At 38.6% G+C, this 25,784-nt stretch overlaps 1 protein-coding gene across 7 annotated transcripts in view; it reads left to right on the top strand.

Moving 5' to 3' along the window:
• The first annotated feature begins 2,811 nt into the window (after positions 1–2,811).
• The window catches only part of CNOT4 (CCR4-NOT transcription complex subunit 4), a 136,838-nt gene continuing 113,865 nt past the window's right edge, over positions 2,812–25,784 (top strand). For 4 of the 7 annotated variants that reach the window (XM_038559459.1, XM_038559460.1, XM_038559461.1 and 1 more), the window contains exon 1: positions 2,813–3,061. The gene's annotated coding sequence lies outside the window, so the exon portion shown is untranslated. Of the gene's footprint in view, positions 3,062–25,784 lie in introns of all 7 variants that reach the window. The other 3 variants (XM_038559457.1, XM_038559456.1, XM_038559458.1) reach the window with 1 other exon arrangement.

The following is a 25,784-nucleotide window of genomic DNA, read 5'->3' on the forward strand; positions in this document are numbered from 1 at the left end:
TCTTCCTTGACTATCCTCTTCCTCACTAATTAAAATTGGGTCCCCTTCTTAGACTTTCTCATAACATCTTAAAAATATCTTTACGGGGCACCTGGGTGGATCAAGTAGTTGGGTATCTGCCTTTGGCTCAGGGCTGATCCCGAGGTCCTGGGATGCAGTCCCGCATCCGGCTCCTCACAGGGAGCTGCTTCTCCCTCTGCCTGGGTCTCCGCCTCTCTCTCTGGGTCTCTCATGAATAAATAAATAAAATCTTTAAAAAATGTATCTTCACAGTATTCATCACCAGTTATAATCATATAAATTTATATACCTGAATATTTCATCTCTGCCTCCTACGTTCTATGAGGACAGATACAGTGCTTTTGCTGAGCTCTGATTTACTGTGCTACCAGCACCTAACACAATGCTTGAAGGTAGAAAACATTTATTGCATGAATAGATGATATATCCCCTCACTGAGGAATCATTAAGCAAGTTGGGTAACAGAATTCAATGTTAATTAACTTTAAAAATGGTAGGAGAGGTCAGCCCGGGTAGCTCAGTGGTTTAGCGCCACCTTCAGTCCAGCGCGTGATCCCAGAGACGGGGATTGAGACCCACGTCGAGCTCCTGCGTGGGGTCTGCTTCTCCCTCTGCCTGTGTCTCTGCCTCTCTCTCTCTGTCTCTACGAATAAATAAATAAAATCTTTAAAAAACATGGTATGATAATTACATGTTATATGGATAAATCTAAATGAAATTATATATATATAAAATATGTATATGTGTATATATACATACACATATATGAAAACTTGCAAATATAGAGCAGTAAAAGAAGCGCTGGCATGAGAGGGCACTAATTAGTTACCGATCCAGGAAATGTCACTTCTTCACTGTTAGTCTCCATCAATGCATGACCCTCAGCAGGGGTGGTATTGCCTTCTAGTGTTATATACTCTAGGAGGTATCACTGGCCTTTAAGAGAAAAGGCCAGGAACCTAGAATTGTAAAACGCGGGACTGTTCCTCAATGAAAAGTTGTGTGTCCCTCTGGCTTTTAAATGTCCCGGTGTAGGTGAAAAACCTGTGTATAACTAGCTGCACCTGAAAGCTGACCTATTTTACATATGAACACAAAGCTGTTTTTTATTTTTACATAATTTCAACAGCGAACATTTTAGGAATGTTTCTACAGCGAGAACAGATTAGTGTCGTCCACCAGAGGTGGCCAAAGCACCAAACCTGTGTCAGTTGTGGCTTTCACATTCGTGGGGATTTTACTTATAAGTGCAGACACTTGATTTATAACTTGATTAGATTTCCTAGAACGGTCATGCCTGAACATTTATATACTGAAACAGGAGTCACTGTATTATAAATTACTTTCTTTATACTTTTTATATTTTAGATTAGATTTAAACCAAATCCGGCATGTATGCAGGCTGTATTATCTACGAATTTCATTTTAGTCTAATAGAGGAGACATTGTGAAAGTATGTGTCATTTGAAAAAAAGGTGTGTTGGGTCAAAACAAGATTGAGAAACACTGGATTAGACAGACGAGGAGGGCTAAGATTACCCTTTTCGTTCTTCACGCAACGGTTCTCATCTTCAATAACGGAAAGGGTTCTTTTTATGAAATTAGGTCCACATATGTAAAATTGCAACGTCCTCCCTTATTTCCCTTTTCTGCTTTAAAATTTTTCATCCGTGACGATACGCTACGCATTTCAATACTATATTTTAAAAATTGATCGCCTCCTCCCCCTTTACCTTCACCCCTACACAGCTAGAATAGATACAGGCGTTCTTAGAACAGACACAGGGAATTTTGCGTTTTACTCACCACCGTCTTCCCTGGTATTGAACAGCGCCAGGCACCCAGGAGGAGCTCATGGGTTGCATGAATGGGCGAGGAATACGCGCAACAAGCAAACCGGAGGGCTTCGAGCGCCACTTTCTGCAGAGTTCTAGGAGACAAGCGAGGGCCACCTGGGGCTTGATTTTCGTGATTGAGGAGCATTCCTCAATCGCAGGGATTCGCAGGGGCTGCGGGGATTGCAGGTGCCTTCTCACGTTCTTTGCGATGTACCGATGTGCGCAGTGGTCCGGGAACCTCACGCGCGGAGCCCCCCGGGTGAAACACCGAACTAACTTGCAGCGAAGTCCGCATACCGTTGTCACATTTGCGTCTCATCGGAAAACACGTTTTTCGTGCAAGTGCGTGGGTCCGCCGTTCCCTCGCTCATCTCCGTACAGGACGGTCCGGGGGGGATGTTTCTTCGCTGGAGATGCACGAAGAGGCGGGGACCACGGGTGCTGCTGGCTCGGCCCCGCGCAGACACGGGAAACGAGTCAACGCTCCCTCTCCGCGGACAGACGCCGCCCCAGACGCAAATTCTCACCCTAGATCAAACCCCGCGCTCCTCCCACCCGCCCCCTGCCTCGACCCCGCCCCCTTAGGTACCTGCGGTGGGGGCGGGGCACAGAGGAGCCCGAGCCGGCTCCCCTCCAAAGTGCTGAAGCTCGCTTGGAGTTCTGGTATCCCATTCCTGAGCAAACCCCGAGGACTCCGAGCGGCTGGCGGAGCCCGCCGGCCACAGGACAGCGGGGCTTCACACGCGGGCGCAGAACCAAGCAAAACACGGAGAAAGGCGGTGGTGGTGAATCGAACAGCCACGTGAGGCGGGCATCAAGTCCGCCCCCGGGGGCGCCAGAACTGCAACTCCCGGCTTGCAGCTGGGCGGGCATCCTCCGCGGACTACAACTCCCAGGGTGCTGCGGGTGCGGCCGTCCGCCTCTCCTCCCGCCCCTCCCCCCGCCCCTCCCGGCCGGATCGGCGTGCGCCTGCGCACCGCAGGCCGGAGGAGTCTTACCCTAATGTAAGATGGTGGCCCGTCTGGCTGTGGAACCCACCGAAAGCTGAGAGTCCGTCTCTCAGCCGTAAAGGTCGGACTCGCGGAAGCAATCAGGCCCGGTTCTGAAGAGTTTTTGTGTCCCCGAAGCTCGTTCAGTGGTCTCCCGTGAGGACGCGGCAGCGCGTGGAGTCGGCTGAGGGGAAAGCGAGGCAAGGCAGGCGGGTGAGTCTGTGCGGGGCTGGGCTTAGGGGAAACCCGGGGCTGACCGGCTACGAGAGCGCGGAGGCTTCGCTGGGACTGTGCAGGCCGCACCCCCCTTCCTCCCCACCCCCCGCTTCGCCTTCACCCTCCTCCTCCTCCTCGGCCTTCCTCCTCCCCGCCGCCCCCCCCCCCCCCCCCCCCGCTCTCCCCTCTACGCCACAGCAGTTAGCACCGGGGAGAGGGAGCGGGGCTGGAGGCGGCGCAGCGGCGACTCCTGCGAGACGTCCCCAGCCGGGGAGCCGAGGCGCACTCCCGTCCGGGGCTCTCCGCCCTGCGCTTCCGTAGGGCACAAATCCCGGGGCTCGGGACTCCCCTCTGCCTGGCGTCCTTGCCCCGGAGCCCCCGCCTCCCCGGCCCGGAGCCATCACTTGCACTCCGACCCGAGTCGCTGCCGCTCACCGGTCCCCACTCCCCGTGCCGCCCCCCCTCGTCCTGCTGTGTGTGTTTTTTTTTTTTTCCTGCTGCCCCCGCTCCCACCCCAGAGTTAGCCTTTGCCCCCCCTCCCCTCTGCAGTCCGCCCCTACTCTGCCTGCTACACTGGCGCGCCTTCTGAGGTGCAGCCTCTGCTTTAAGCACATCTGTCATTTTAAAGCTGCCCCTTAAGTATCTGGATGCTGCTGTTGCTGCTGCTGCTGCTCGGTCTGACCCACCTGTTTCACAGCTTTCTTGGCAATTGTCCGTTCCTTCCCTCTTTTCTGTACAGATTCTTTCAGCATACACTTCCAGAAAGGGGAAAGGAAAAAAAAAAAAAAGGGGATGCCCCGTCTTGGCCCCCTGAAAAGTCAAGTTGGGGAAGTGAATTAAGTGAGGTAGGATACTGTTAAACGTCAGGAGTCCAGATCATTTTTATTAAGGCTGCTCGGGAGAGGAGCGTTTTCTTTTCTTTTCTTCTTCTTCTTCTTTTTTTTCCCCCTTTCAGTGATCTATTTGTGGATTATTCGCTCTGTTGGGACTTGTGGCTTTTTGTTGTTTGTTTGTTTGTTTGTCCCCTCCCAACCCCCGCCGCCGCCTTCTATTTTTTGACCGGCTTCTCTCTGCTGCTAAGCATCCTACTGAATTACCTCCTCCCCCCCCCCCCCCCACTTCATGTGAACTCTGATTATACCAGCAAATATTAGCCCAGGCATTTCAAAATAAGATAAATCTGGCCTGCAACCAAATGAATCTGTGAGCTCCACACGAAAATAGGAGATTCTGATTATCTGGTGCTTCTGTGTGGGTTACAGATCCTTTCCATATTAAAAATTGGTCATTGACTCCATGGGTTCTATTGCCGGTCGGCTTAATTGATGACATATTTATGGTTCAGGTGGAAATTTCCTTTCCAGCCAGTATTAGGCTTACTTAGGGGTTGTTGGATTTGGGAAGTTGTCTCTTGTGACATTTCTGGAATGGTAGGCATCTGAATGAATGGTCTTCTCTTGAAGACTCATTAGATATAATTGCAAAAGAAAAATGGAATTTTTTTTTCCTCAAAAACTGAATTCCCATTTTTTTGTTCCACAGAAAAGAAGGGGGCTGGGAGAAGAAATGACAAAGCTGTACTCTTACATGCATCTGTTGGCACTCACTGTTATTAGTATCTACATTAAAAAGCGGAAAACTAGGAACAAGGGATGGCTAATAATGTGTGTTTTTTGATGAAAGCAGAAATTGAAATGCCCTGACTAATGGTATAAGGAGCCTGTAATCACAGCTCTGTGAAATAAAGAATTATTGGGAAGGCAAATGGGATTACATAGATCAGATACATACATTTCAAGTTTAGACATAAATAAGACGCTGTGTTAAGACACGTGTAAAAATGTTGAAGTCATAGTAGCAATCTCATGCAGCAGTATACCTCTTGTTTGCAAAAGTAATAGTACCTCAAGAAGAAAGACATACCTAGTTACCCTTTTAATCACTTTTGCACGTTGCTTTATTCTTGTGATTTTTGTAAATTTTTCCTGTAATACTTGAGGAATATTCCTTTGGCACTATATTTACTGGATTGTGATGAATGGTCTGCTTTTTCAGATATAAACCAAGGTTAAAAAAGCTGTTTAGAAAAACAACTTTTAGGCACCGAAGCCCCAATTTGGGGAGACTAAATAAATCCCTACTCTCTGAGAATTGTAAGCAGTTTATATAGCTAGCCTTGTCCTGAGTTATAATTCAAGATTTTTCTTTTAAAAATTACTGATATTTATTCTGTTAGTAGGAACATGCTTAATACAATTGATCTTCAACTCTAAGTAAAAATATATATCCTTTTCTTTTGTCATGTGCTGCTGAAGAAGCTTTCCACTTCATACCTGCAAATAATACTAACACAAGGTTTAGGAAACCTTGGCAGTCATACTTGGCTGATTTGTAAGCAGTGTGTTCTAGGAGAAGACTGTTTTTCTGGCAGAAAAGTGTAAATGATTTCAATACATCTTTTGTAAAGATCCTTTAGCTCACTAATAAATACATTCTCAAGTAATTTTCTTCACTCCATACTTCTCTCCAGCAGTCATCAGATTCTTAATTTCAGCACTTGGAAGTCAAAACGAATTCACTTTGAGATCTTTAGTACATTTGAAGGAGGTATTTAAATTTTTTTTTTTTTTTTTTTTTTTTTTTTTTTTTTTTGCATTTTGATAGGAAATTGGGATCTGTAATTTCAAAATACTTTTGTATGGTTTAAGTTTTTACATGTAATCTGCATTGCAACTTCATACTTTGGTGGATTTTGTTTGTTTTTTTTCTTTCCTTTCTTTCTTTTTTATTTTTTATTTTTTTTGATTGGAATAATTTTTGCCAGGTTCAGTAGTTGAATTCTTCAGACAAATAGGTGATTTTTGTAGGAAGGTTTTTGAACATGAATTACTTTAAATTAACTTATATAAAATTTGTTTTCATAAAATTGCATAGACAAGCCTTTTATTAGGTTGAGGCAGTTATAATCAAATGACAAAATGCAGGAAAAGAAAATTTTATACTGCCCTTCAACTTCATTAGCAGTAACTTTCAACTCATTGTTTTGTAAAAGAAAGTGTTGCTTAAGGATGAATTCTTTCATTAGGGGAATTTTATTTTTAAAATGATTTTAAAACACTTAAGGGAATGACAAAAATATTTTCTGTTTAAGCACTATGATTTTAGAAGGCTTCCCTTTCCTTCCCTACTCCTGGTTTTAAGGTGAAGCTACATTCTTCATTTTAGTGTGTATGTGCAAGTATTTTGTACCTGCAGTAATACTCAATTGAATCTATTTCAACTCATGTTATTATTTTTATAGATCATTCAAGTGAAATAGAAAGTCTTAATTTGTGAAAACTTCAGCCTCTGCTGAAAATTCAGTTAGTTTTTCTGTCATTAAGTGTGGTGCTGTCTTGACTTTTTGTAAAGGAAGATACATTTAGCTCAGTTGGTTCCAAAGGAAAACAGTGGGGAAATAGGTTATAGAGATTTTTACTGTTCTAGAAATAGTATAACTGGAATGTACTACATACTTTTCTCAAAGGATTTCTTAATCTAAGTGGAACTTGTAAATGGTTTTTATCCCACTGGAGTAGCATGTATTGGATAAAACTTAACACATTTTGAGATATAAAAAATTTTATGTTACTTCAAAGATACTAAGAAAAATCTGCAAATGCCCATTCTTATATAAAATGTGTCAATACCCCTGGTATCTTAAAGATAGTAATAAATATTTTTTCTCAGTAGTTGAGATTTTGCAAATTATAATGATGGCATAATTTACTCAGTCATGTAGTGATGCAAGAAAAGACGGTAAGTGGGACTTTTTAATCACATATATAGTGGTTTTCTGAAAGAATTTTTTCCAAATTGTTTTTAATCTTATTATGTGGCCTTCTTTATTAGAAAAGAGTGTGTGGTAAATGTTAATTAACTTTTTTAAGTGTAGTAATATAATCCAGTGGGTTTGGTCACATTTCTTTTTCATAGTATAATTCTTTTACTTTTTAATCAGAAATTGGTTTATGGAAGAGAAAATTTCAACACTGTTTTGCTCCTTTAGATTAGTGTTCCCATAGAACTTTTTTTTCCAGGGCAAGGGAGACCTTAGATGCTATCAAAAAAATGATTACTTTTACTTACTATAAAGAGTTAATTTTCAGGATAGTACAAGGGAATTTGAGGATGAGTTTATTTTATTCCCAATATCTGTATTTGTGAGGAAGATTTCATTCTTACTATGTTTATACAAGAGTATTGTCCTGTTTTAAACTTTAATTGCATTGGGTGATGAGATGATAGATTGCTATGAAGATAAATCTTGCTGTTTGTATGTCTGTCTGTCTCATGTCATTTCAAAACTAATTTTTTTTTTTTTAGTTATGGCAACTAAAGTCTTACCTCTTGAGTGTTTAGAGACAGTATGGAGAGGGAAAATCAAAATAATCATACTATTTTATTCCCAAAATCGGTCCTGAAAAAAAATAAGTCAAGGCAAAACAAACAAACAAACAGTGCAATTAGAAGAATAAAATGCCAACATTTAAAGGTAGCTGGTGTTGCATTCCTGCTTTTGGAAGAAGTTAATGAATGATGTTGTAGGGGAAAATACTGATTGAAATTTGAAAAATAGCTATAGGCTGAAATATCAAAAGGGTGGAGCATTCCATAACAGCAACAAACAGATACATTGTCATTAAGCCAAATATCTGAAATTTCTTAAGCGTGTTTTTCAGTCTTTGGAATAAAGAAGAAATGCTAATTTTTCTGATTACTGAAGAACCTGTTAAGTCATTCCTTGTTGAGGGCAGTAGATGTCTTCAGATTATGAATTTCCTAAAATAATACCGGCCGATTTGTGTTCTTGAACATTGATTGTAGCAATTTTTTTTAACCTTTTGTATGCTTATGTTTTTTTCCTGATATTTTTTATTTTCTGAGGTTTGGATGGACCTATTTGTGAATGCTGTAATTGAATGAAAATTTGAAATACACACAGTCTTGCTTTTAGTAAGATTAATTATTTCTTTGATACAGAGCCCTTTCCATTTTGATCACATTTTTTACCTTATTTTTATTAATTCTTAGAATTAGGATGCTGTAAATTCTCTGTCAAATTAGATCTTTCCAGAAATTTTTTTCTTAATCTGAAATGGGACCTAAATATTTGTTGAGTAAAGAAAATGTTATAACGTATCTTGGTTTTGTCATTTAAAATGAAGTAAAGAGATTATTAGTATTTAGAAAAAAAATAAACTTACTAAAGTGAAAAATCTTAAGTATGAAAGTTGATACCAACTTCTGTGTAGTTGTCGTTCAGCTTCAAGGATTATCACCTCATAACCAATCTGGTTTCACATATACCTCTACTTACTTTATCTCCCATCCCCCTGCTCTTTGACCTAGATTATTTTGAAGCAAATCCTAATCATCACATTATTTCATTTGTACTGGAACTCTCTTGACATAATAAAATATCTTGATTTTTTTATCAAGATTAATAATCAGCTTATCAAATAGTCTTTGAGTACTTATAGATCCACTTTTTGGGCTATGACTCAACCTCTTAAGAGTTTATCATCTTATTGGGTAAACTTTCATAATAGTATAACTAGCACTGTCCAAAGCAGTATCCAAATAATGTGCTGTATACGTAGTCGAGTTTAGTACTTCAGTGTAGGGATGTCTTCAGTCTGAAGTTCTAGGAGTGAGGCTTCCTAGGGAAAGTGGAACTTGATTAAATAATATATACCATCGGCAAAGGGAGAGAGCATCTCCGGAAGAACATTCCATATGTGAGCAAACATTCGTTGTGACTAGCGTGATGTTGGAGGGATGTAAGTAGTCTGACCACTTGAAACAAGGTCTTACTTTCTGGGAATGGTGTTAGATAAGTTAGTATACTACAGTAGAGCTGGGTTATGAAAAGTATATTCAGTGTCAAGTTGAATTTGATCTAACTATTAAATAGTAAGGAACCATTAGAGTTGGTCAGGAGGCATGAGATAACATATTAACGGTGCTTTTTATATTTTTTTTATTTTTTTATTTCTATTTTTTTATTTTTATTTTTTTAATTTTTTTTTTTTGCTTTCTTTTTAAAAGAAAGATTTCTTTTCAGTAGGATACATCATATTTTGGGGCTGACAATTGAGTTGGAATTTCTTTTTTTAAAGATTTTATTTATTTATTCAGAGAGACACAGGGAGAGAGGCAGAGACACAGGCAGAGAGAGAAGCAGGGTCCATGCATGGAGCACGATGTGGGACTCGATCCCAGGGCTCCAGGATCACACCTTGGGCTGAAGGCAGACACTCAACCGCTGAGCCACCCAGGCGTCCCGAGTTGAATTTGAAAAATTAATGACTAGGCCACTGAGGTAAGGGGCCACCGAGAGAAGTTAGTGTTGAAGTACTACAGGATTTGGCAGCTAATTGATTCCATCTTCTCTTTCAATCCCTTACATTCAGAAATGACACCAAGGTTTTCGAGAATGAAGAACTGAAGAAATGTGGTTGATTTATCTTTGATAGCAAACTTCAATTTATTATCCAGGCCTAGCTTTTAGAAGGGAAGTGATGATGTATGATACTCAGTGTAACAATCTTAAATCTTAAAAATTTCTGTAGAGAATAGCTACCAGTGTTTTAAAATAATTTTAGATATTCTTTCACTGGGGAATGAGAGTTTGGAAAATAAAAGACAGACTTAATTATATGATTGTAAGAGGGGCATCTGGGTTGCTCAGTTAAGTGTCTGATCTCAGGGTTCTGGGATTAAGCCCTCTGTTGAGTTCTGCGCTCAGCATGAAGTCTGCTTCATGAGATTCTCTCTCTTTCTACCTCTGTACTCTCTGTGTTTGAGCTCTCACTCTCAAAAAAAAAAAAAAAGAAAAAAGGGAAGAGAAATTACATGATACTAAGAGATGGAACATATCTCACTTATAAAAGAGAAGTTTATGCCTCATCTGCATCTTATGGTGAATGAGTTCAGAAGGAGTATTAGGAAACTTTTATCTGAATATAACCAATATATATTATTAAATATTTGTAAAATTTAATAATGACCCAATGAGAGCAGAAAAAGTGGCAGAAAATTCTGATGAAGTAGGGCACTAACTATTGTCAGCTCCAAGCTCCCTTAAGGATGGGTAAGTTTAGGTCAGCAGGCTAGAAAAGAATGTAGGGACATTATAAAATGAAAATGTGTTCTTTGTTTTATTTTGTCATACTCTGCAAAGGTATTATTAGAAATAGATCTGTTTAAACAGTCATATGTGATTTATTTGGAATTTTTCTTAAATTATGAGACCCTTAAAAAAAAAAAATTATGAGACCCTTGAAGTGCTTTTTTGTTTTGTTGAATCTTCATTAAACCAGCTTTCTTCATCTGTTTTGTATTTCTCAAAAATTTTGCATTTGTTTTGTGAAGGAAAATTTTACATTTTGTCTTAAAGCAGGGGGGAGAAGTAGATTTCTTGCTTCTGGCTTTTTAAGTAGTTGATGAATAATACTGTATTGCTATTTATTCTCTTACTGTTTCCTTCAATATCATGTATTCATTCTCTATAGTATATAGAATGTGGATCTTAAGGATTCTCAGAGTCTGAAAACGTCTCAAGCTGAGGGTGCTTGCAACAACTTCAAAACTAAATTTATTTTTATTTACCATTCATTTTTGGTCCTGGTATTATGAAAGGTATGACCTACAATAATGCCATAGACCTTTTAGGTACTTAGGAAATATTGATAAGGATAGGAAATACTGACAGGGATACAGATGATGATGCAACATAGTACATATTGGGACATGTCTGTTTTTCTTCAACATTCTCTCCATCTGACGACCTCCTTACTCCTGGTAATGTGACAGAGCTATTTTTGACATTTTTTTACTTATTACTTTATTTAGCTGGCCATGTGTGCTTTCTAATGTGGTCACTAGAATGGAAAGCTATTGCCTTCTTGGGGGTTTACGGTGGGGGGGGGTATTTTTTTTTATTCCTAATTTTTTTTTAAAGAGTTTATTTATTGATGAGAGACACAGAGAGAGGCAGAGATACAAGCAGAGGGAGAAGCAAGCTCCCTTCTGGAAGCGTGATGCTGGACTTAATCCCAGGACTCCGGGATCACGGGATCACAACCTGAGCCAAAGGCAGACACTTAACCACTGAGCCACCCAGGTGTCCCACTATCAAGGGGTTTAATGTGTTAATTTTGGATTTAAGATTGAATTGAGGTCCCTTCATGGAGGAGAATCTTGAGGATTATATATCTTTCTCATTGCCACCAGTGTATGTGGGAGGGAAGTATCAAATACATAGCATAGCATTGAGAATATCTTCAGTGTAGCTGCCAATCTAGTCTTTTCCCAAGAAATTTTAATTTAGTCCTTTGGAGTGTGGAGCCATTTATAATGGTGGTAGTGGGGAGAAAATGGTTCCTTGCTCCAAAAAATCTCTCTTAGATTTTAAAAACTTAAATAAATCTCTTATTATTAGAGGTTTGCTGCTTTTTCATTCAGTTCTTAAGAAGGAGCTGATTTTGTGAGTGGCTTTGGGGTTGCCTTGGGTGGCCAGGAGGGTAGGTGCATTGTAAACCCAGGAAAGGGGAGGGGAGGCAGAAAATAAAGTGAGAAGACTTCAGATTCTAACAATGGCAACTGTGCATTTTTGCCTAAAGCATTGATGGCAGTAGCTCCTTTGCTGCCTTTGGTTACACACTTCAGCTTTATTGTTTATTTATTTTTAAAGATTTCATTTCTTTATTCATGAGAGACACACAGAGGGAGAGACTTAGATGGAGAAGCAGGCTCCTCGCAGGGAGCCGAAAGTGGGACTCCATCCCAGGACCCCGGGATTACGCCCTGAGCCGAAGGCAGACATTCAACCACTCAGCCACCCAGGCGTCCCTTTTTGTTTAAAGATTTATTTGAGAGAGGAGAGAGAGGGAGAATGAGCATGGTGAGGAAGGGGCAGAGGGAGAGGGAGAGCCAAGCAGGCTTCACTCCCAGCATGGAGCCTGACATGGGGCTTAATATCACAACCCTGAGATCACGACCTGAGCTGAAACCAAGAGTTGGACACTTAACCAGCCATACCACCTAGGCACCCTGGGATTGTTTTTTTTTTTTTTTTTTTTTTTTCTAAGTTAGACTATAATTACAAGTTGGGAAGGCTACAGACTTTAGCCTTTTCCAAGTCAAACTAGCATCCTTGTCCAGCCTTGTTCATTTTAACCTTTATAAGTTGAAACCTAATGAATTAAGTCTTTTCTCTGCCATGAGGAAAGGGGAAACAGGAAAGAGAAGGATAGGTATGATACTCCTCATCTGCTTATATGTTAGTGATGTAATATTCTAAGATTATTTTATGAAAAGTTCTCTGCCTTTTATTTTTAATTTTATGAATTCAGTTATAAAATAGCTTCATGAATTTACCAAATGAGTCCTTAGGAACGTTTTAAAAGGTCCTTTGGTAGCCATGGAGTTAATGATAGGCTAAAGAGTACCTCCTTAAGTTGATGGTTGGTGGTACTTTTTGAGATTTCTTACTTCTATTAAACTCTTTTCTGTCATACTGGACAGTCCTAGAAGTGACTTTTGCTTCCAAATAATAAAGCTAGTAGTCTCTTTTTAAGGTAGAGACCTCTCTTCCCTGCATTGTATTCAAATCTATTTTGATCCTGATGGAAGCAAGCATGACAGTAAAATACTTTAATACAGTCATTCTAACAAAAGAACATTAGTCATGTGTCACCATATATTCTTTTGTCATGCCTGGTGAATATTTTCAGCAGCTTTGGTGAACTCTGAATAATACATGATGTGTCTGTTTACAGATTGTATTTTTTATTATGTACTATTCTACAATTTTTAAAACTTGACATGATATTAAAGAAATATTTTCTTCAGTATTTGAAGCACAGGACTAACTTAAATGATTTTCCGTAGTTGAACATAGTTTTTAATAGCCTCTCATTTTCTGTGCAAGCCCTTTGAATTCTCCCTATTTTTATTTATTGCTGCTACTGGGAGTATGCAGTATACTATGAAGCAAGACTGCCTAAATGTAAATCTTGGCTCTACCATCTACTACTTGTCAGACTGAAAGTAAGTTACCTGTTGGGCCTCAACTTCCTCATTTGTAGGATGAAGATGTGGATTATCAGTAGAATAAATGACATAATATATGTAGAGTCCTTGGAATAATGTTCAGTATGTAGCAAATGCTGTATAAGTGTCTGCTATTATTATACATTTTGAAAGATTCAGAAAACATTCATTTTTGAAGACTTATTTTTTTTATTAAAGACATCTTTTAATTTTTTTAAATTTTTTTTATTTATTTATGATAGTCACAGAGAGAGAGAGAGGCAGAGACATAGGCAGAGGGAGAAGCAGGCTCCATGCACCGGGAGCCCGACGTGGGATTCGATCCTGGGTCTCCAGGATCGCGCCCTGGGCCAAAGGCAGGTGCCAAACCGTTGCGCCACCCAGGGATCCCTAAAGACATCTTTTAATGTTTAGGTACTAGACATTTGTTTTTAGTAGTTATTTGATAAGCTGGAAATAAAAGTAATGTGTTTGAGGGGATAATCAAAGGACTGGCCTGCCTAGAATTCTTTGAATCAGGGAGTATTAGAAAATGACACTGGATAGATGTGATAAAAATGATTATGGAGTGTTTTGAACTGAGGCAGAGAAATTTAGATGTGGTTGTTAAGAGGGCAATCATGGCAAGGTTCTCTCTCTCTCTCTCTCTTTTTTTTTTTTTTTTTACATTAGGAGAGTGAGGTGCTTAAAATTGTATTTAGGGGAAGATGGTTTTTGGGTGTCCTTGGTAGCACAGAATTATTTGATTTTATGTGGACAGAGTGTTTGTTGTTGTTGCTGTTGTTGTTTTGGTCTGTTCTGTTCACTGATCTACTTTAATAGCCCAGACAGTGCCTCATAGATAGTAAGTGCTCAATAAATGTTTATCAGATGAATGAATCTTAAGGGAGTCTGTGAGGTAATGAGAGAAACACAAAAGACCCAAATTAAACTTTTGAGACCTCTGTATTTAAGGAGTCAAAGTGAAAAGTGTTATTAAAGCAATAATTGGAGAAGTAGAAGGTAGATAGAAAAGTTTAAGTTTTGGAAAACAAAGAGATTTTCCAGTAGAGAGAAATCACAAAGATGAGGACTAGGAAGATCCAATACAGTATCATTTGTATTGTAAGAAGAAAAGAAAGTGGCATAGTCCAATACAACATTTAAGGAGAATGAAAATAGAGAAAGCCCTTTGGCTTATGATGATCAAGAACCATATTAAAGCAATTTCACTAGTCTACGAATGTAAACCAGATTTGGGGAAAAGGATAAGGAAGATGTAAGTGCAGACTTTAGGTGACGATTTAATCTAGAAAATGACTGTAAAAATGACAGGCAGACAAATTATAAAAGCTTTCATAGTAATTGAATGTGTACTATGAGGGATTCTATTTATTAGAAGAAAACTTGAGGCAGTTTGTACTGAGTGTTGTTTTATAGTAGAGAAGAGTAACTACACATGCTGCTTCAGGACTCTTGACACTTGCTAATTGTGTACCTCTCCCTTGTAACATGGAGGCAGTGTTATATTTCATAGATCTGTGCTAAGGATTAAGTTATTTTATCTTTTTTTTAAAGATTTTATTTATTTATTTACAAGAGACACACGCACACAGAGGCAGAGACCTAGGCAGAGGGAGAAGAAGGCTCCATGAATGGAGCTCAATGTGGGACTTGATCCTGGGACTCCAGGATCACGCCCTGAGGCGAAGGCAGACACTCAACCACTGAGCCCCCCAGGTGTAACTTGTCCCTTTTTTATCTGTTTAAAAACACTTGGAACAATGCTCCGTAGCTGGTAAATGTTTTATAAATGTTAGCTGTTATCACTCACTATTGAGGTGGAGAGTGGGATTGGAGGTTCACATGGAAAAGAAAATAAAGAAATTAATGAAATTATTGCCAAGTAATGGCAAGAACTAAATGGAAAGGCCTTAGAACCTTTGCTCTGGCTCTTCTCTTTGCCCGAAAAACACTTTTCCAGATACCCCCATAGCTACCTCAACTCCTTCAGACCTTTGCTCAAATGATCTCCTTTTCAGTAAGGCCTACCCTATTTATTTACAGTTAGAACTCAGGCTCTTCTCCCTTAATATTTGCATTATTTTGTTTTTTTCTATAATATTTTCATACATATCCTATAATTCATTTATTCTATACCTACACTATTTGTTGCTGATCTCCATCTACTCGGGTAGGGATGTTTGTTCCCTGATATATCCCAGGTTCTGGGAATAGTATTTGGTACATAGTAGTAGGTGCTCAGTGTATGCTTGCTGAACTGAATTCTGCCATTGAGGTGGGCTTTCTGAAATTTGTGAACACTACGTAGAAGTTAATGTCGAATATTTCCTCTCCTTTCTGAAAAGAGTCCTTTTTGGTAGTAGTTTTCTTGGCATTTACTGGGGAAATCCATTTAGCTGAGGAGAGAAAAATGTGAGATGATATCCTTTTTTGCTACGATAATTATATTTTACACTTGATTAGCTAATAAATGGTTACCTTCAAGTGCTTATTAGATACTAGGTACTGTTCTAACCTCTTTATTAGTTTTTAAGAATTCTGCATCCTTACAAGTATATTATAGTTTCCTTGGAAGCCATCGTTAGGGATGAAGGGGAAGCCCTTTTTGCACAGAGACTAAGCCTGCCTGTTGTCTTCTTTTGACAAAGACCTTCTTACATAGCATTTCTCCCTCCAGCATTCACAGCCTTGACACTATACTTGCCTGAAGTAGTCAGGACTAATCTCATTATATCCGTTATCCCTTTTTATGTCAGTCTCTGCTAGTCTCACACTTTAATCCCCCCAGGATTCTCAACATTTCCTGTCTTTTCATTCTTCTCCATATCAGCAAAATTTCTTGTATCGTTTTTTTACCTGAACATTTTCTCTACTTTTCTGAAAACAGTGCTTCCCTTGCATTCCTCTTACATGTTGCCTATTAAAGTTTTCATTTTTTTCTTGTATGCCATCATCAAAGGTCTGTGGGGAGTCCCATGCACTAATTATGACCTCCATTGAATAGGAGTTGAAGAGGGGACCTGGTTCCACTGAGCCTGAAAATGGGGCAGATGCGTTCCATTTTCCTCCCCTCCCTGAAACTTGTCTGTTAACGGGTTATGTTGTCCATAAACCGTTGTTTACTGTCATCTACTGCACCCTGGATTATGCCTTCTATTTTCTTGACTATTATTGCTCCTGGCTCATTATTATCCTTGCTGATATTATGTCTCTTTTAATTCTTCATAATTTCGACATATACCATCTCTGATCCTTCTACTGTGGCTTTCTCTAAACTCTTTAAAGATTTTGCTCACCACCTCATCTCAGTCACTCACTCCATGGTTGTACCTTAACACCTATTACCAATAACTTGAACCCTTTTATGATTTTCAATTCATGCAACCCCCCTCTGCCATCTGTCTTTTCAGCTCATTCTACCTAGGACCTTAACACAACAACCTTTGACTGTCATTAGGACCTCCAGTCCACGGACTGTCTTTGCCCTCTGGATTTTCTGTCTTTTTACCTATTATACATTCATTACCTAGTGATTGATCATTGTATTCATTTTCTTTCATATGCCCTCTTTTCTTTTGCCTTTATTTTTTTTTATTTTTTTTACTTCTTCATACTTACTTGGCCCAATATAAACTCTCGTTAAGTCAGATTCTCTTGAGTAGTTCATGTCTGCACCTGTGTGGCTAAAAGTGACTGAAGAAAATACCTACGATGAGCACTCTCACTTTAAATTCATAGTAAGAAACCTCAGGTGGCCCTTAATATTGTCTGGCAGTCATAGTCTATTTCTTTAGTCCATTCATTTTTCCCTCTCCCAGATGACTTTGTTATACCCTTGCCTTCTCAGACTCCCAGCTTTCCTCTTTGTATTCACTGTCAGTTAATGGACTTGCTTCCTATTCTGTTGAAAAAATAGAAGCCGTCAGAACATTTACAGACTCCACCACTGCATCTGTGTACCTGGTGGTCTGACTCACAGACTTTGCCTTCTTTCTGAACATTGCTCTAAGCAATTCTCCCCCCTCTATTCAGATCATTAATTTTTCCTTCTTTTCTGGATCATTCCTATCAATGTGAAAACATGCTATAATTTTTATCCTCATAAAAATATCTTCCTTTGTTCTTCTCTCTTTCCATTGCTGCAGAACCCCTTAAAGCATTGTCTAAATGTACTTGTTCTGGTTATTTTATCATGTTTTCTCTGAAGCCCGTTCTAGTCAGGCTTTGGCTCCTACCATCACTGTACCGAGATTGTTTTTGTTTAGGTCTCGTCTCCTAAGAATGACAGTGGTAAATCTAGGAGTCCTTTTTTTTTGTATTATGTAATCAATCTACGTTTGACAAGTTTTTTTCTCCTTCCTCTTTGATACACTTGTTTCATTTACCTTTTAGGATACCGTATTCCCTTGGTTTTCCTTAAAACTTACTGGATGCTTCTCCTTTGCCTTTCTTGTTAGATTCTCCTCTTTGCCTACCTCTAAACAGTGGAATATCCCAGGGCTCAGTACTTGATTATCTTGCCTATTTACCCTTACTCCCTTGGTGATCTCTGCTAGTTTCATGGCTTTGAATTTCTCCTTCTTCCTTCTTCCTTCCTCTCCTCCTCCTCCTCCTCCTCCTCCTCCTCCTCCTTCTTTCGGGGTGGGCCTTTGAATAGCTTCTAAATGTTGATAAGTCTTAAGTTTATTTCTCTAGCTCAGACTACTCTCCTTAACTCCAGATTTGTATATGTAGTTCCCTATCTTCACTGGAATGACTGTTAAATATCTCAAACTCACCATGTCCAAAATAGAATTCATTCCCTTCCTTCCCAATTCTGCTCTCCCTTACCTGCTTCCAAATGTTGGCAGCTTTCAGTTGCTCAGGCCAGAAACCTTGGTGTCATTCTTGACTCTCTTGCTCTCACACATTTATTCCATCAGGAAATTCTTGGCTCTACCTTTTTTTTTTTTTTTTTAAAGATTTTATTTATTCATGAGAGACACACAAAGAGACAGAGAGGCAAAGACATAGGGAGAGGGAGAAGCAGACTTCCCTGGGGAGCCCGATGAGGGACTCCATCCCAGGACCTGCGATCATGCCCTGAGCCAAAGGCAGATGCTCAACCACTGAGCCACCCAGGCATCACCCCTCTTTTTATTTTTAAGATTTTATTTATTTGAGAGAGAGAGTACGCCTGCACAAGTTGGGGGAGGTGCAGAGGGAGAGGGGGAGGGACTAGCAGACTCCTTGCTGAGTGCTGGGCATGATCCCAGGACCCCAAGATCACAGCCTGAGTCAAAGTCAGACACTTAGCTGACTGAGCTACCCAGGTGCCCCACTAACCATCCTTTTTTCAACCCTACACAGAGAACTACTTGACATCTATATCCCTGAAGAACTTGGAAAGAGAAGGTCTGAGTTGGTTACTATTTCAGAAAGTTGCTTTGAATGGAAGAGTGGCCCACCCACCCTCTTTTAAAAAATTATTTATTTATTTATTCAAGAGAGGCACAGAGAGATAGGCAGAGGGAGAAATAGGCTCCCTGCAGGGAGCCTGATTCAGGACTCGATCCCAGGACCACAGGATCATGACCTGAGCCAAAGGTAGATGCTCAAACATTGAGCTACCCGATTGTCCCTGGACCACCCTTTCTTAATAGAGGTCTGCTGTTACTTCACTACTACCACTAATGTTCTTTAGCAGCATTTGCTTTCCCTCATCCTCTGCCAAATTCAATGGCCTGTCTACCCCTGCCCTTTTTGTCTTTTCTTACTTTCAGGTGGAAGTGTTATATTTCTTAACTTTTGGCTCTATTTGAATTAGCATTTTATACTCAAAACTTTCTTTTTACATATCCTGAAACCCGTTCTTAATTCTGGGATATGAGTTGGTTTTACTTTTGTAAATAGAGTTTCCAATAGAATAATACTGAATATGATAGTAAAAGGGGAAATGATACAAATAGGTGAAAAAGAAATGATGTGTACAGTTGTGGGGAAAATTATGGTAATTTCTGGAGCAGTTGTGTATAAAGAAGCTTAGATAAATTAAAAAGCTTAGAGATTGGTGGACAAGAAAGAACTTAATAGTTTATTTTTTAAATTTCTTTGCACTCTTTTCTCTGAAGGCACATATCCTCTAATCAGTTTTCTTTTGATTCCCTTTCAGAAAGTTCTCTTGTACTGGGATCAAAAATCTTATCAAAATTATGATATTGTGTATATATATTGCTTTTGATTATGGATCCTTTCAGATTATTGTACTTAATTTCTTGGTTTAAGGTAGCTATATGCCTGTTCTTTTCAAGGCATTTCTTAGACCTGTGTTGTCCAATATGGTACCCATGAGCCTACCAGTGGCTGTTGAGCACTTGAAATGTGGCCAGTCTGGGGCACATAGGTGGCTCAGTCAGTTAAATATATGACTCTTGATTTTGGCTTAGGTCATGATCTTAGGCTTGTGAGATCGAGCCCCACGTTGGGCTCTGTGCTCAGCACAGAGTCTGCTGAGGTTCTCTCTCTACCCCTCCCTCTGCTTGTGCTCCCTCTAAAAAAATAAATTAATTAAATACATAAATGAATAAAATCTTTAAAAAAAAAAAAAGAAATGTGGCTAGTCTGAATTGAGATATGTGCTATATGTGAATACTTAGTACAAAAAAGATTACAAAGTATCTCATTAGTAGCTTAAAAAATAATTACATGTTAAATTGATAATATTTTGGATGTATTGGGTTAAATAAAACTAATTCCCTTTTGTTACTTTTTCTTAATGTGGCTAGTAGAAAATTTAAAATTATATTAGTGGTGTGCAATAATTTCTCTTGGACACTGCTTACCTTTTTTTTAAGTTTATTATTATTATTTTTTAAAGATTCTATTATTCATGAGAGACACAGAGAGAGAGGCAGAGAAACAGGCAGAGGGAGAAGCAGGCTCCATGCAAGGAACGTGATGCAGGACTCATCCCAGGACTCCAGGATCCCGCCCTGAGCTGAAGGCAGGTGCTTAACTGCTGAGCCACCAGGCATCCCTAAAGATTTTATTTTTAAGTAATCTCTACCCCTAGTGTGGGGTTTAAAACTCACAACCCTGAGATCAAGAGTTGCACACTGTTCTGACCCTGAAGGCTGGGCACCCCTAAACTTCCCTTTTTCATTGCCCTAATAACGTTGAATTGTTTTTAACTCAGTTAATGATCTGTTATATGTTCACTAAAAATGAATTTGGTATTATGATTTTATTTTTTAATTTTTATTCTTTAAAAAAATTATATATTTGACATAAAGATAGAGCACAAGCAGGGGGTAGTGGGAGAGGCAGAGGGAGAGGCAGGTTCCCTGTTGAGCAGGGAGCCAATGGGGGGCTGGATCCCAGGACCCCAAGATCATGACCTGAGCCTAAGGCAGACACTTTGTCAACTGAGCTACCACCCAGGTGCCCCTCAAGTCCTGAGTTTTCTTTTAAGCATTTGACTTTTGCCATACCCTGCTCATGGCACTACATGAGCATAAGTTATTCTTTCTGTCCATTGCCTGGAAGAATTTTGGAGGAGGAATTTAAACAGTATAAGTGTCAGTCTTTTATTTACTTTTTAATAATAATAGACTATTTAATAGTACATTTTACAATTCTTCCATTATTAACACATAACTTTAAAGGCAGTTTGTGTCTGGTTAAAAAAAAGGGATTGAAAATTTTACATATGAGTAAAAAGATTTTGTTTGCTTAAACACAAAACACTGCAAATGAATAAACAACCCAAACCCCTGCTGACTCAGTCTGCTGTCTGGGTTTTATAAACTTTGATAAACTTGGGCCTTAGCAGCCATTACTGCTGTTCCCCCCCCCCCCCCATGTTATGTTATATTTTTTCTTTTTTTAAATTTTTATTTATTTATTCATGAGAGACAGAGGCAGAGACCTAGGCAGAGGGAGAAGCAGGCTCCCTGTAGGGAGTCAGGACTCCAGGATCCTGCCTTGAGCCGAAGGCAGAAGCTCAACCTCTGAGCCACCCACACGTCCCTCCATTTTATAATGCTTTATAAAGATTTAAGTTCATGGTTTTATTTATATTTTTATATCTGTTGAAAAACATTTATCTTGGGTTCAGTGAATGCTTTTTAGAGAAGTCAAGGTTTGAACTGTGTTTAAATCCAAGAGGCATATAGCTCAGATCTGGGTAAATTTTTTTTTTTTTTTAAGATTTTATTTATTCTTGAGAGACACAGAGAGAGAGGCAGAGATACAGGCAGAGGGAGAAACAGGCTCCATGCAGGGAGCCCATTGTGGGACTCGATCCCAGGACTCCAGGACCACACCCTGCCAAGGGCAGCCCAGGTGTCCCAGATCTGGGTAATTTTTAAAGGAACAACAAATAATTTAGTAACTATGGATTATTTAAAGGGAGATGTTGACTGCTGAGCTCCAAAATATATTTCATTGTAATCCACAGTATGTTGTTATCATAAATATATTTAACAAAATGGCTGTTAAACATTTGAAAATTTACAGAAGAATTATTATTTTTATTCTTATCCAAGGAGTCCACAGTATATCCTTAGGTATTAAGAATTATATGAAAGCATTCTCTCAAGAAGAGAGTGCAAAGTAAAAAAGTTTGGACCAACAAGCTTGAATCTTTTAAGTTTATTTATTTTCAGTAATCTCTGCATCCAATGTGGGGCTCAAACTCAAGATCCCTAGATCGAGTCGTAGACTCTTCCAACTGAGCCAGCCCAAATATATGTTTTGACTTTTTAAAATGGAATCCTTAATTTTTACATGTTTTTCAAAAGTAAGCTCTACACCCAACATGGAGCTCAAAATTACAACCCGGAGATTAAAAGTCATATGTTCCACCGACTGAGCCAGCCAAGCACTCCGCTTAAATCTTTTTTAAAAATGATTGGAGTTGATAAAAACAAAATAGGCTTTATAAACAAGGACAGTTGGGGAAAAGAAGATGAATGGCAAAAAAAAAAAAGAATAGAGATAATAGGGATTGTGGAAAGGAAGAAGTTCTCATTCTTAGATGCCTAATGGAAGGATAACTTTGATAGGCTTGAAACAAAGATTTTGCTACTTGTCAATTTTCTGGATCTTAGAATACCCTGTTTACCTTTTTATTTCCTCCTGTTTACCTAATGCTAAGCTTTGAGCATAGGCCCAATTTCTGTTGGCTATGCAGACTTAGATTTGAATTGATCCATAAGAATAGTTTGAGGAGTGCCTGGGAGGTTTAAGTGGTTAAATATCTGCTTTTGGCTCAGGTCATGATCTTATGGTCCTGGAAGCCCCCATTGGGCTCCCTGGTCAGCGGGGTGCCGGCTTCTCCTTTTGCCCATCCCCTCACTCCTGTGTTCTTGTTTTCTTTCTCTTCCTCAGAAAAATCTTTTTTTTTTTTTTTTAAAGATTTTATTTATTCATGAGAATACACAGAGAGGAGAGAGAGAGAGAGAGAGAAAGACAGAGACACAGGCAGAGGGAGAAGCAGGCTCCACGCCAGGAGCCTGACGTGGGACTCGATCCCAGGTCTCCAGGTCACACCCCGATCTGTAGGCAACGCTAAAACCACTGAGCCACCGGGGCTGCCCAGAAAAATCTTTTTAAAAAATTTCTGAACCCATCTGTGTTTGCTTATCAACTGTTCTTTTTAATTGCTGAGTAGTATTTCATAGTGTGGATATACTGCAGTTTGTTTAAACATGCATCTGTTGATGGATATATGGTTCTTCACTTTTTGTCTATTGCTAATAGAGCTGTTAACATTTGTGTACAGATTTTTGCATGAACTTAAGCACCCAAGAGCATAAATATTGGGTCATTGGTAAGTTCATATTAGTTGTAAAACAAACCACAAGACTATTTTCTAGAATTGCTTTATGATTTTGCATTCCCACAAGCATTATATGACCTGATTCAGTTTTTTTCTACATTCTAATGAGTTTGGAAATTATCCCTTTTTTTGTTCTCTAGTTCATTCTGATAGGTGTGAATGATATCTCAGTTTTAATTTGCATTCTTTAATAGATAAAGATGTAAAATGTTTTTTCATTCGTTTATTGGCCATTCATATGTTATCTTTGGTGAAATGTCCGTTTATGTCTTTTGCCCATTTTCTGATTGGATATTTTTTGCTGTTTTGAGGGTTCTTTATATGTTCTAGATACAAATTCTTTGTCCAAAATGTGCTTTGCAAATATCTTCTCTGTAGCTTGTTTTTTTACTGTCTGTAGGGCACCTCAGAGAGCAAAAGTTTTTAATTTTGATGAGGTCAGTATGTCAATTCTTTCTTTTATGTATTGTGCTTTTCATGTCAAGTCCAAGAACTCTTTGCCTAGTCCTAAGTCTCAAAGATTTTCCCTGAAAGTTTTAATAACTTTACATTTTACATTGAAATGTATGATGCATTTTGAACTAATTTTTGTGTAAGACATGAAGTTTAGGTTGAGGTTCTTTTTTCCTTTTTCTTTTAAGTATAGCTGCTCCAGCACCATCTGTTGGAAAGGCTATCTTTCCTCCAGTAAATTTCTTGCACACTTGTCAAAAATCAGTCGGGCATATTTGTGAGGACCTATTTATGGGTTTTCTATTCTCTTCCACCCATCTGTATGTCTTTCTCCACAAGTACCACACTGTTTTGATTACTGTAGCTATATAGTAAGCTTTAACATCGGAAAGAGTGAATCCTCCCACTTGACTATTTTTTCAAAATTGCTTTAGGTCTTGCAGGACTTTTCCCTTTTCATATAATTTTAAAATCTATATCTCAAAATCTTTCTGAGACTTTGCTGGGAAATGCATTACACCTATAGATCAGAGTGTTGATCTTTACTGGGTTCTATCTTCCTATCAGCATTAAGTCTCTCCAGTTATTTAGGTCTTCCTTTATTTCATTCATCATCATTTTGTAATTTTCAATATTTAGATCCTGCAAGTTTTGTTAGACTTACACCTAAGTATTTCAGGGTTTTTTGGTACTATTGCAAATGGCATTGTGTTTGTAATTTAGATTTTCACGTTTGTTGTTGATGTACAGGAACGTGATTGATCATTGCATGTTAATTTTGTATCCTGTGACCTTGCAGAACTCAATCTTAGTTCTAGGGGAATTTTTGCTAAAGTCCTTGGGGTTTTCTACATAAAATATCATGTCATCTGCAAACAGGAGTAGATCTTTTTTTTCCTGTGCTCCAGTTTGCTCTTTGTTTCCTTTTCTTACTTTATTGTCTGGTTAGAGCTTCCATAATTGTGTTGAATAAGATTGGTTAGAGCAGCCAGCCATCCTTGCTTTACTTCATAAGCTTAGAGGGAAACATATGGTTTGCACCATTAAATGTGATATTATTTGTGGGCTTTTTGTAGATGTACTTTTTTTTTTTTTTTTTTTGTAGATGTTCTTTACCATGTTGAGGAAGTTCCCCTGCATTCCTAGTTTACTGAGAATTTTTATTATGAATTGTCCATATGATCATGTTGTGTTTTTTTGTTTTGTTTTGTTTTGTTTTGTTTTGTTTTTCTCTAGCCTTCTGGTATGGTGGATTACACTGATTTCCAAATGTTAAACAAGCTTCCCATACCTAGAATAAATCCTAATAATCTTATTTCATCGCTGAACTTTATTTTCTAATGTTGTGCAGAGTTGCATCTAAGTTGATGAGAAGTAGTGGTCTGAAGTCTGGCTTTTGGGACTGTGTCTTATTTTGGTCTCAGAGTAATACTGACTTTATAAAATGAGTTGGGAAATATTCCTTCCCCTTTAAAGGAAAAACAGTGTAAAATTAGAATTAATTCCTTACTTTTTGGGTAAAATTCTTCAGTGAAGCCAACTTATTCAGAGGATTTCTTTTTACTGAGCCTTTAAACTATGAGTTTGATTTCTTTAATGTTTATAGGACTTTTCAGATTATCAGTTTCATCTTGATTGAGTTTTAATAATGTATAGTTTCTGAAGAATTGGTTTATTTTTTCTAAGTTGTTGGATCTGTGAGTATAAAGTTTTTAGTATTACCTTATTATGGCTACTGGATCTTAGTAATAATCTCCTATTTCATTCTGATATTTATGATCTAGACTTTTCTTTTTATATTTGTAAGTCTTGCTAGAGGTTTGTCAGTTTCCTTTCCCCCCTCTCCCCCACCAAGAACCAGCTTTTGGTTTCATTAATTTTTCTCTCTTGTTTTTATTTTCAATTTTTTTGATCTCTGACCTTTATTATTTCCTTTCTGTTTACTTTGAGTTTACTTTCCCCTTCATTTTGTAGTTTCTTGAGGTAGGAGCTAACATTATTGATGTGAGGCTTTTCTTTTTTTTTTACAGCATAAGCTTTTCTATAAATTTTCCTCTGGGTACTTCTTTAGCGGCATTCCACAAATTTTCATATGCTGTGTTTTCCTTTTTACTTAGTTCTTTGTATTTTTTCCTCAACTTTTTTCTGTTTACTTATTTAATTGAAATAGAGTTGACACACAATAGCTCTATTTTATTTCCTTTGAGACTTCTTCTTTGGCTCACGGATTATTTAGCGGTATGTTGGTATATTTTCAAGTGTGGAGAGATTTATTAAATTCCAGTTGGATTTCATTATGTCAGAGAACATACTATGTATGATTTCAGTTCTTTGAAATTTGTTATG

The sequence above is a fragment of the Canis lupus genome, chromosome 16 (assembly GCF_011100685.1).
Source record: "Canis lupus familiaris isolate Mischka breed German Shepherd chromosome 16, alternate assembly UU_Cfam_GSD_1.0, whole genome shotgun sequence".
NCBI classification, from domain to species: Eukaryota; Metazoa; Chordata; class Mammalia; order Carnivora; family Canidae; genus Canis; species Canis lupus.